Genomic DNA, 10,989 nt, shown 5'->3' with positions numbered 1-10,989 from the left:
ATTAGAGACATGATGAGTCAAATAACAGCCTATGGGTTCAAAAAGGGCCTCTGCTTTCTCCACATATGTAGCTAATATTCTGGTGCTTTTAATATTCTCTCATTTTTTGACAGAAAAGAAACTTTCACACAATAGAACTTAATTTGAAAAATTATAATTACACTTATGCATAAGAAATCATAAGTATAGATTTTATTTTTTTAAAGATTTTATTTATTTATTTGACAGAGAGAGAGAGACAGCCAGCAAGAGAGGGAACACAAGCAGGGGGAGTGGGAGAGGAAGAAGCAGGCTCCTGCTAGCCTGATGCAAGGCTCAATCCCAGGACACTGGGATCACGCCCTGAGCCAAAGGCAGATGCTTAACAACTGAGCCACCCAGGCATCCCCCAATGATGTAATTTCTGTTCCTGGATCCAGACAGACTTTGAGGGTATCTATTCTTGGGCTTCCCAATCATGGAAGTAAAATCTCATCCTTTGTTGTTCAGTCTGGTCGGGGTGCGGTTTCTGCAACTTGCAGGAACAACATAATTCACTGCTTCTCCCAGCTATATCCCGCTCCCGGGTCTGGCTCTGCTTGCACCCACCCCCATCTCTACCTATTTCTTTTTTAATAATATTTTTTATTGTATTATGTTACTCACTATACAGTACATCCCTGGTTTTTGATGTAAAGTTCAATGATTCATTAGTTGCGTATAAGACCCAATGCACAATGCAATACGTACCCTCCTTACTACCCATCACCAGCCTATCCCATTCCCCCACCGCCTTCCCCTCTGAAGTCCTTAGTTTGTATCCCAGAGTCCATAGTCTCTCATGCTTCACTCCACCTTCTAATTACCCCCCTTTCTTTATCCCTTTCTTCTCCTACCGTTCTTCCTACTTCTTATGTTCCATAGATGAGTGAAACCATACGACAATTGTCTTTCCTACTTCTTATGTTCCATAGATGAGAGAAACCATACGACAATTGTCTTTCTCTGCTTGACTTACCTCACTTAGCATTATCTCCTCCAGTGCCATCCATGTTGCAGCTAATGTTGAGAAATCGTTCTTTTTGATAGCTGAGTAATATTCCATTGTATATATGGACCACATCTTCTTAATCTAGTCATCTGTTGAAGGGCATCTCGGCTCCTTCCATGATTTACCTATTGTGGACAGAGCTGCTATGAACATTGAGGTGCATATGGCCCTTCTCTTCACTACGTCTGTATCTTTGGGGTAAATACCCAGTAGTGCAATGGCTGGATCATAGGGTAGCTCAATTTTTCACTTTTTAAGGGACCTCCACGCTGTTTTCCAGAGTGGCTGTACCAACTTGCATTCCCACCAACAATGTAGGAGGAATCCCCTTTCTCCACATCCTCTCCAGCAATTGTTGTTTCCTGCCTTCTCCATTTTTGCCATTCTAACTGGCATAAGGTGGTATCTTAGTGTGGTTTTGATTTGAATTTCCCTAATGGCTAATGATTTTGGACATTTTTTCATGTGTCTGTTAGCCATTTGAATGTCTTCATTGGAAAAGTGTCTGTTCATATCTTCTGCCCATTTTAGGATTTGTTTATTTGTTTCTTGTGTATTGAGTTTGAGAAGTTCTTTGTAGATCTTGGATACCAGTCTTTTATCTGTAGTTTCATTTGCAAATATATTCTCCCATTCAGTGGGTTGCCTCTTAGTTTTTTGACTGTTTCCTTGGCTGTGCAGAAGCTTTTTATCTTCATGAAGTCCCACAAGTTCATTTTTTCTTTTGTTTCTCTTGCCTTTGGAGATGTGTCATGAAAAAGGTTGCTGTGGCCAAAGTCGTAGAGGTTGCTGCCTATGCTCTCCTCTAGGATTTTGATGGATTCCTGTCTCACACCGAGGTCTTTCATCCATTTGGAGTTTATCTTGGTGTATGGTGTGAGAGAGTGGTCAAGTTTCATTCTTTTGCATGTAGCTGTCCAATTTTCCCAGCACCATTTATTGAAGAGACTGTCTTTTTTCCAACGGATGTTTTTTCCTGCTTTATCAAAGATTAGTTGCCCAAAGAGCCAAGGGTCCATTTCTGAGTTCTCTGTTCTGTTCCATTGGTCTATGTGTCTGTTTTTGTGCCAGTACCATGCTGTGTTTGTGATCACAGCTTTGAAGTACAGCTTGAAATCCAGCATTGTGATGTCCCCAGCTTTGTTTTTCCTTTTCAACAATTCCTTGGCGATTCGGGGCCTCTTCTGGTTCCACACAAATTTAAAGGCTGTTTGTTCCAGTTCTTTGAAAAATGTCATGGGTCTTTTGATTGGGATAGCATTGAAAGTGTAGATTGCTCTGGGTAGCATGGACATTTTAACTATGTTAATTCTTCCGATCCATGAGCATGGAATATTTTTCCATCTTTTTGTGTCTTCTTCAATGTCTTTCAAGAGTGATTTGCCAAGCTTACTAGGGGTTTGATTGTGGATTCTCTCTGTCTTCATCTGCCCCTCCTCCTGCTCATGTGTGTTCTCTCTCTCTCTCTAAAATATATAAATGTTAAAAAAAAAAAAGACTGCCTTGAAGTCTAAACTGGAATGATAGAAATAAAAGGAAATTTAATTTTCTAAGACTTTCAGTAAATTCAGTAGTATCAAAAAAAAAAAAAAAAGAAAGAAAGGTAATCATGGCAGAAATTCTTCCTAGGAACAGATTGTGTGAATGACTGATCTTGTTTTGCATAAAATTGTATTATTATTACCAAATGCAGAAATACATCACACAAAATAAACTGCAGAGTTGGACCCTCTCTAAAATGCATTATAGGCAGGAAAAACTGAAAGAAAATGCAGAAGAGTTATAATTGCTCATAGCTAATCATTGCCAATAAACAGAGATTTTAGAGAACAGAAGTCAAAAGAGAAAATGAATAAGAAGAAATCTACCAAGACAGTGGTGGCAAGGGAAGAGATATGTGCAGAGAGTTCCTCTTGAAAGTAACCTGGCTCTAACTAACATCTAACCCCACTTTCTTGCAATTAGCATGCTTACTAATATCAATATTTTGGACATTGTTATAAAATTAGTAGCAAAAGGAAGCACGATGCCTCTAGCTTTGTTCTTTCTCAAGATTCGTTGGCTATTCTGGACCTTTTGTGGTTCCTTATAAATTTCAGAATTGGCTTTTCCATTTCTGTGAAAAATGCTATTGGAATTTTGATAGGAATTAAGTTGAATCTATCACTTTGATTAGTATGGACATTTTAACATTAATTCTTCAAATCCATAAACATGGGACATCTTTTCATTTATTTGTATCTTCTTCAATTTCTTCCATCAATATTACAGTTTTCTATGTACATCTTTCACCTTTTTGGTTAAGTTTATTATTTTATTTTTTTGATACTTTCATAAATGAGATTATTCTTATTTTTTTAAGGCTAGTCAAATGAAGCAGTGAGAGTTTTAAGAAGGAATAAAGAAATATGTAACTGGTTATAATCAATTAATTTTAAACACCACTGTGTACTTGGTTCAGCCAGAATTGCTTTCTTGATTTCCTTTTGTTGATGTAAAAAAATGCAACTGATTTTGTATGTTGATTTTGTATCTTGCAACTTTACTAATTTGTTTATTAGTTACAACAGTTTTCTTGGGGACTTTAGGGTTTTCAACATATGGATTATGTCACCTGTGAACAGATATTTTTACTTCTTCTGTTCCCATTTGATTGCCTTCTATTTCTTTTTTGTTCTTTCTCATCTGCTTGCTTGTGTTAGTACTTCCACAGTAATTTCAGTACTGTGTTAAATAGAAGTGGGGAGAATGGACACTCTTGCCTTATACAGTATTTTAGAGGAAAAGCTTTCCCTTTTTCTTCTTTTTCTTTCTTTTATTTTTAAAGATTTTATTTATTCATTTGACAGAGAGAGAGACAGCCAGTGAGAGAGGGAACACAAGCAGGGGGAGTGGGAGAGAAAGAAGCAGGCTCCCAGCAGAAGAGCCCGACGTGGGGCTCGATCCCAGAACTCCAGGATCATGCCCTGAGCTGAAGGCAGATGCTTAACGACTGAGCCACCCAGGCGCCCTTCCCTTTTTCTTCATTGATTATGATGTTAGCTATGGAGGTTTTTTTAGTAAATGGTTTTATTGTGTTGAGGAGTTTTCCTTTTATAGCTATTTTGTTGAGAGTTTTTGTCAGATATGCATATTAAACATTTCAAATGCATTTTCTGCATTTATTAAGATGATATTTTGATCTTTTATTCTGTTATTGTGGTATATCTCATGGATTTATTTGCATATGTTAAACCAATCCTTTATTCCAGGGATAAATCTCACTTGGTTTTGATGTATAATCTTTTTGATGTGTCATTACATTTAGCTTCCTAGAATTTTATTGTAAACTTTTGCATCTCTGTTACTTATTTTGAATACACTTGGTAGGTATGATATAAGTTGCTTCTTTATCTTAAAGATACAACCTATAAGGTATTATATAATACAAAAAGAGAAAACTTTTATTAATAGACATATGAAATGACATAAATAATTAACAGGATTCAAAAGTCACAGAACCAGTGTCATAATAGTGATGAAATGCTTAATTCATTTTCCACATGAAGGATTAAATGTACTTATGAACATTTAGAAAAAAAAGGAATAATCATAAGCACAATCTATAGTAACTGAATGTGAATGTGAATACACATTCTATAGTAACTGAAATGCATTATGAGAGTGACATATATTAGTTATTATCTCAATATGAAAGTTTGAGTCAATATCCAAAACAAAAAACCATTTATAGATATAAAAGCAAGTAGTAAATTAGAGATGTTTATTCTTTCATCTTTTTATTTTTATTATTGTTAGTAAATACTATTTTCAACATGCCTTTATCAGAATTCTTACTGGAGATTTGTATAACTCATCAAAAACAAAGCAAAAAATTCAATTATTATTTTAGAAAACAAAAGTTCTGTAAAATAAGTATTGTCATCATTGAGATTAAAAACAATATCAAGTTAAATGATTGTGTAGTTTCAGCATTTTTCTTTAAAAGCAGCTCTTTTTAAAATCTATACTTATGCCCCCAGCTTTGTTTTTCCTTTTCAACAATTCCTCAATGGAACAGAATAGAGAACCCAGAAATGGACCCTTGGCTCTTCGGGCAACTAATCTTTGATAAAGCAGGAAAAAACATCTGGTGGAAAAAAGACAGTCTCTTCAATAAATGGTGCTGGGAAAATTGGACAGCTTCATGCAAAAGAATGAAACTTGACCACTCTCTCACACCATACACCAAGATAAACTCCAAATGGATGAAAGACCTCGGTGTGAGACAGGAATCCATCAAAATCCTAGAGGAGAGCATAGGCAGCAACCTCTACGACTTTGGCCACAGCAACCTTTTTCATGACACATCTCCAAAGGCAAGAGAAACAAAAGAAAAAATGAACTTGTGGGACTTCATGAAGATAAAAAGCTTCTGCACAGCCAAGGAAACAGTCAAAAAACTAAGAGGCAACCCACTGAATGGGAGAATATATTTGCAAATGAAACTACAGATAAAAGACTGGTATCCAAGATCTACAAAGAACTTCTCAAACTCAATACACAAGAAACAAATAAACAAATCCTAAAATGGGCAGAAGATATGAACAGACACTTTTCCAATGAAGACATTCAAATGGCTAACAGACACATGAAAAAATGTCCAAAATCATTAGCCATTAGGGAAATTCAAATCAAAACCACACTAAGATACCACCTTATGCCAGTTAGAATGGCAAAAATGGAGAAGGCAGGAAACAACAATTGCTGGAGAGGATGTGGAGAAAGGGGATTCCTCCTACATTGTTGGTGGGAATGCAAGTTGGTACAGCCACTCTGGAAAACAGCGTGGAGGTCCCTTAAAAAGTGAAAAATTGAGCTACCCTATGATCCAGCCATTGCACTACTGGGTATTTACCCCAAAGATACAGACGTAGTGAAGAGAAGGGCCATATGCACCTCAATGTTCATAGCAGCTCTGTCCACAATAGGTAAATCATGGAAGGAGCCGAGATGCCCTTCAACAGATGACTAGATTAAGAAGATGTGGTCCATATATACAATGGAATATTACTCAGCTATCAAAAAGAACGATTTCTCAACATTAGCTGCAACATGGATGGCACTGGAGGAGATAATGCTAAGTGAGGTAAGTCAAGCAGAGAAAGACAATTGTCGTATGGTTTCTCTCATCTATGGAACATAAGAAGTAGGAAAGACAATTGTCGTATGGTTTCACTCATCTATGGAACATAAGAAGTAGGAAGAACGGTAGGAGAAGAAAGGGATAAAGAAAGGGGGGTAATTAGAAGGTGGAGTGAAGCATGAGAGACTATGGACTCTGGGATACAAACTAAGGACTTCAGAGGGGAAGGCGGTGGGGGAATGGGATAGGCTGGTGATGGGTAGTAAGGAGGGTACGTATTGCATTGTGCATTGGGTCTTATACGCAACTAATGAATCATTGAACTTTACATCAAAAACCAGGGATGTACTGTATACTGAGTAACATAATATAATAAAAAAATATTATTATAAGAAAAAAAATAAAAAAAAAAAACCTCCTGGTAGCTTGGAGCCAGGTGGGGGGCTCCATCCCAGGACCCCGAGACCAGGACCCAAGCTGAAACCATGAGTCAGGCACTCAACTGACTGAGTCACCCAGGTACCCTTTAAGGCAGTCTTACAAATCCTAGTCTCATTTCCACTGAGCAAGGCTAATGCTGCCCCATCCTACATCTATCTATCTATCTATCTATCTATCTATCTATCATCTATTATCTATCTATCCAAATTTAGGTAACTTACTTGGTTAAAAATAATGATACAACATTCTTTTTTTAAGTATTTTTAAACTTTTATTTTTAAGCAGACTCCACACCCAAAGTCGGGCTCTAACTCACAGCCTCGGATTCTAGAGTTGCATGTTCTACCAACTGAGCCAGCTGGGCACCCCAATAAAGCAATATTCTTATTCAGTTAAGCACTTCTTACCTATTTTTCTGTTTTTGAAGAAAAGTTTGGAATGTATAACCTCCTGGGAGAAGAGATCATGATTCAGTGAAATTAATTGATGTTTCCAGGAGGCTTGTGACCTATTTCAATAAATCACTCATTTAGTTTAAATAATGCTATAATAACCATAAGCGAGCTAATGTCCAACCGAGTAGAAACATCTAAATACTGATAGAATACCAAAACAGTGTTGTTAAAAAGCCCTCAAAAAAGAGAGAAACTTTACTTTTAAGTGTAAAAAACCACTCTGCCAATTTCAAAAGACACAGTTTTAATGCCTAGTGGATACTTTGAGGGCATTACCTACTAGAAAAGAAAACAAAAACTTTCATTGAGAACAAATATCAACAGAGAAACAATTTACTCTTGTGCTTATCTCAGTGGACAAATGTCAACAAAGTTACACACAATAAATATGTTTATCTCAAAATACTCTGTCAGCTTTCTCAGGGAAGGTAATACAAGCATTTTGGGTAAGAAAATGTTTTATTACATAGAAATTGCCTGCACAGCATAGGACATTGAGTATCTGATTTGTGGGAACTAGTATTTGCTATCAGTACACTCAGCCCAGCAACTCCCTGATTCTACATTGTCAATCCTCTGCCTGTTTCATCCATTTCTCTTCTGATTTTCTTCTTCTCCTTAGAAAATTTGTTAAAATCTGTATTTCAACAGTGACAACTGAAACCCCTATTGTCTGATCTGTTTTTTCAAGCCACTATAGATTTCAGTGTTAAGAAACAAATGTGTGTTAAGTGCTTACTCTACTAGGTTGAATCAGAATTTTTTATAAGGGATATAATTTTAAATTAATCATGAACACAAAATGTGTTACCATCATAATAGTTTAATGTAATATTCTCTTCCTTATCCCTGTCATAGTTGTGTGGGTCTGCTTGGCTGAACATAGCTTTGCCAAGTATGAAAACACCTTGCTTCCCCCACCAGTGGTTAGAGGTTTTCCTTAAAACTTTGTTAACAGTTATAATGAAGTATAATATGCATAGGAAAAATAATAATTTACAATTTTACAGATTGAAGAAATATTACAGAGTGAATATGACCAGGTAAATACAACTACAAGAAGTGTAACTGCACCATCAGAATTCCCATGTACCCTCTCCTACTAGTGTTCTGTTTGTTCTTCCCCAGTTCAACTGCTGCCTTGACTTCAAACTCCATTGTTTAGTTCTGATTTTTTTAAACTTTATATAAATAGAAACACGCTATATATACTAGGTTTTTTTCCCCCAAGCTTTTCTTTTTTTCACTCAACATCATGTCTTCAAGTTTTATTTGGTTTATTGGCTGTGGCTGAAGACTTCATTTTCATTGCTGCCCGGGGTTGCTAGGTCATAAAGTATGCCCACTTTCGGCAGGAATAGATACTACAAAATGTGGATCTCGCCACAAAAGGTAGGGTTTTTGTTTTGTCGTGTTTTGTTTCTAGTTTTACCTCAGAAAGGCATGAATCCTAAAATGGAAATTTATAGAAATATCAAAAGGCTATTCAAAGATATTGGAAATTCAAAAGAATAGCAGATATTTATTGTAATTATCTTACCAAATTCTAATGTAAAAGAGTTATTTTTCATTTTAAGAATTAATTTTGCAAAGGTCTGAAATATTGAATCATTTGTAACAAAAGAGCTTCTACTTTGTATAAAAAAGAAGGGATACACACAAAAACATATATGCACACACACGTGTAAAGCATCTTTCATTTTATATACAATAATTCAAAGAATTTATTATAACCACAATTTTACCTTTTAATACAAGATGAGGGAGATAAGATATTTGTAATCAAAAGGAATTTTTATTTTACTAATTTACTACTCCCTTTATTAAGCATAGTGTTTGCACGGACTACCATATTTTCAGTATAATCTGAAGTTATAATTATTAATATTGCTCATTTTAATATTCAAAAAATAATCTTTTTTTCAGTCAAGTACATTTATGTACATTGACTCTTTTTATACAAGGTTTATAATCACATAAACTAATCTTCCCTTTTTCAGAATTATCCATGCCAAAATCAAATAATTTTCTTCTGAGAAAAAAATTCTAAGAATAGCGATCGCAGTTTGTATAATAAATATAATGATGTCAGTTAACGATCTTCAGAGGCAACTTGAGATTCTTGTCCTTCCTTTCCCCTGGAATTCTTAGTCAAGTAAAACATTGACATAACCAGGACAACTCTTAGAGAAACCAGATGAATTAAAGGCAGGTCGAGGAAGTGGATCTTATAGCCTGTGTAACACGGGAGAATATAAAGCAGGTGTGAAGTGTGACAAATCCATCACTTCATGTGTTGAAGGTACACAGTAAAAGCATCCTGACTCTTCCTCTCAGGATTTTAAGAAAGCAACTTTTGAATGCTTCCAAAGACTAAGTCAACAAGAGTAACAATAAGTTATTTGGAATCTAAGGATATGTGCAGATATGTATTCTCATTTCTCTTAGGTAAATACCCAGACATGAAACTGTTGGGTAATAAAGTGTATTATGTTTATCTTTATAGGAAACCTCCAACCTATTTTCCAAAGTGGTGCTACATTTTGACCCTCTTAACAAATGCACAAGCTTACTAGCATCAGTTCTTTTACTCTTAGCCTCTGGAATGGTGTGTAAGGGTATGATACTGTGGTTTTAATTTTCACTTCTCTAATGACTAATGATTTGAGCATTTTTCACTGTCCTTTGGCCAACTGTATATCTTCTTTGGTGACGTGTAGGAGATGTAGGCATTCCTTCTATATTTTGGATACAGGGCTTTTATCAAACATAAATTCTTATATCAAACATATATTCTTCTCATTGCAAAGTGTACTATTATAAGGCTTTCCCTTCTCAGAAGTTTGTTTTGTTTTGTTTTGGTTTGGTTTGGTTTTTGCTTTATCTGTCCTCGTACTTTATTGGTCACTTCTGGGCCTGTGCCCAGCTAGGTGGGCTCCAGGGAAGGGGTCATCATTCACCAGCTCCCAGCTGGGAGAAGGCTTTGAGCAAGCTCTCCAGTATAATGGATTATGGAGTTTAAAGGGGCACATCTGGCCTTTCCTGGGTCAGCAGGGCGTATCCAGGTGGTGCCAGCAGCCCAAGCTTTCTACTTGTCTGCCAGCCTCACCGTGTTTGGAGAAGTACTCCTTGCTCTCGTCCACGTTGGGCTTGACTGTGCTGCTGCCTGGCTTCCAGCCAGTGGAACAGACTTCCCCATGCTCAGGGATGTACTAGAAGGCCTGGACCAGCCACAGGGCTTTGTCCACGGAGCACACCATAGGCAAATCATTGACAGTCATCTGGTGAGGGGCACCCTTGCCATCCATGATAAAGATGCCCCTATAGGCAATGCCTTCATCTTGCTTTAACGCGCCATAATCTCGGGACAGGCTCCCGGTTACATCAGCCAGCACGGGGATGTTCAGAGAGCCCAAACCTCTTTCCTTCCTTGGAGTATTGATCCAAGCCAGGTGGGTGATCGGGGAGTCAACAGAGACCCCCAACAGCTCACAGCATGGCTTGCCAAAGTCCTTGGCATGTTCACTGGAAGGCATGATCTCTGAGGGACAGACAAAGGTGAAGTACAGCTGGTAGAAAAAGAGGACCAAGTATTTCCCTCTGTAGTCGGAAAACTTCAGCTCCTTGAAGGTGGCCTGGAAGCTCTGGGCAGGCTTTCCCAGTGCACGTTGCTGGGAGGTCATGACTCAAAGCTGTGTGGGCAAGAGCAGGACACACGTATTGGCAGACTCACCAACATGTGTTAGCACCCCGTTCTCGAAATTGCTTTAATGCTACTACAATTTCTCCTTTCTTTATAGGCATTATTTAAAATAGTTTAATTTAAATTTAAGCCTAAATTCCAGATCAATGAATACTTGCATGTAAATATGACAAAACTGATTTTTTTAGGTAACTGGTTTTGCGTTGTATTCGATTAAAATCCACTGTGCCGAGAT

At 37.0% G+C, this 10,989-nt stretch overlaps 1 pseudogene; it reads right to left on the bottom strand.

The window, feature by feature from the left end:
• Positions 1-9,143: 9,143 nt before the first annotated feature.
• Positions 9,144-10,734, bottom strand: LOC113268774 (peroxiredoxin-2-like; annotated as a pseudogene).
• Positions 10,735-10,989: the final 255 nt, after the last annotated feature.

The sequence above is a fragment of the Ursus arctos genome, unplaced genomic scaffold (genome assembly GCF_023065955.2).
Source record: "Ursus arctos isolate Adak ecotype North America unplaced genomic scaffold, UrsArc2.0 scaffold_2, whole genome shotgun sequence".
Lineage (NCBI taxonomy): Eukaryota > Metazoa > Chordata > Mammalia > Carnivora > Ursidae > Ursus > Ursus arctos.
The sequence above is the reverse complement of the archived record's forward strand: the minus strand, read 5'-3'. Positions and strand labels throughout refer to the sequence as shown.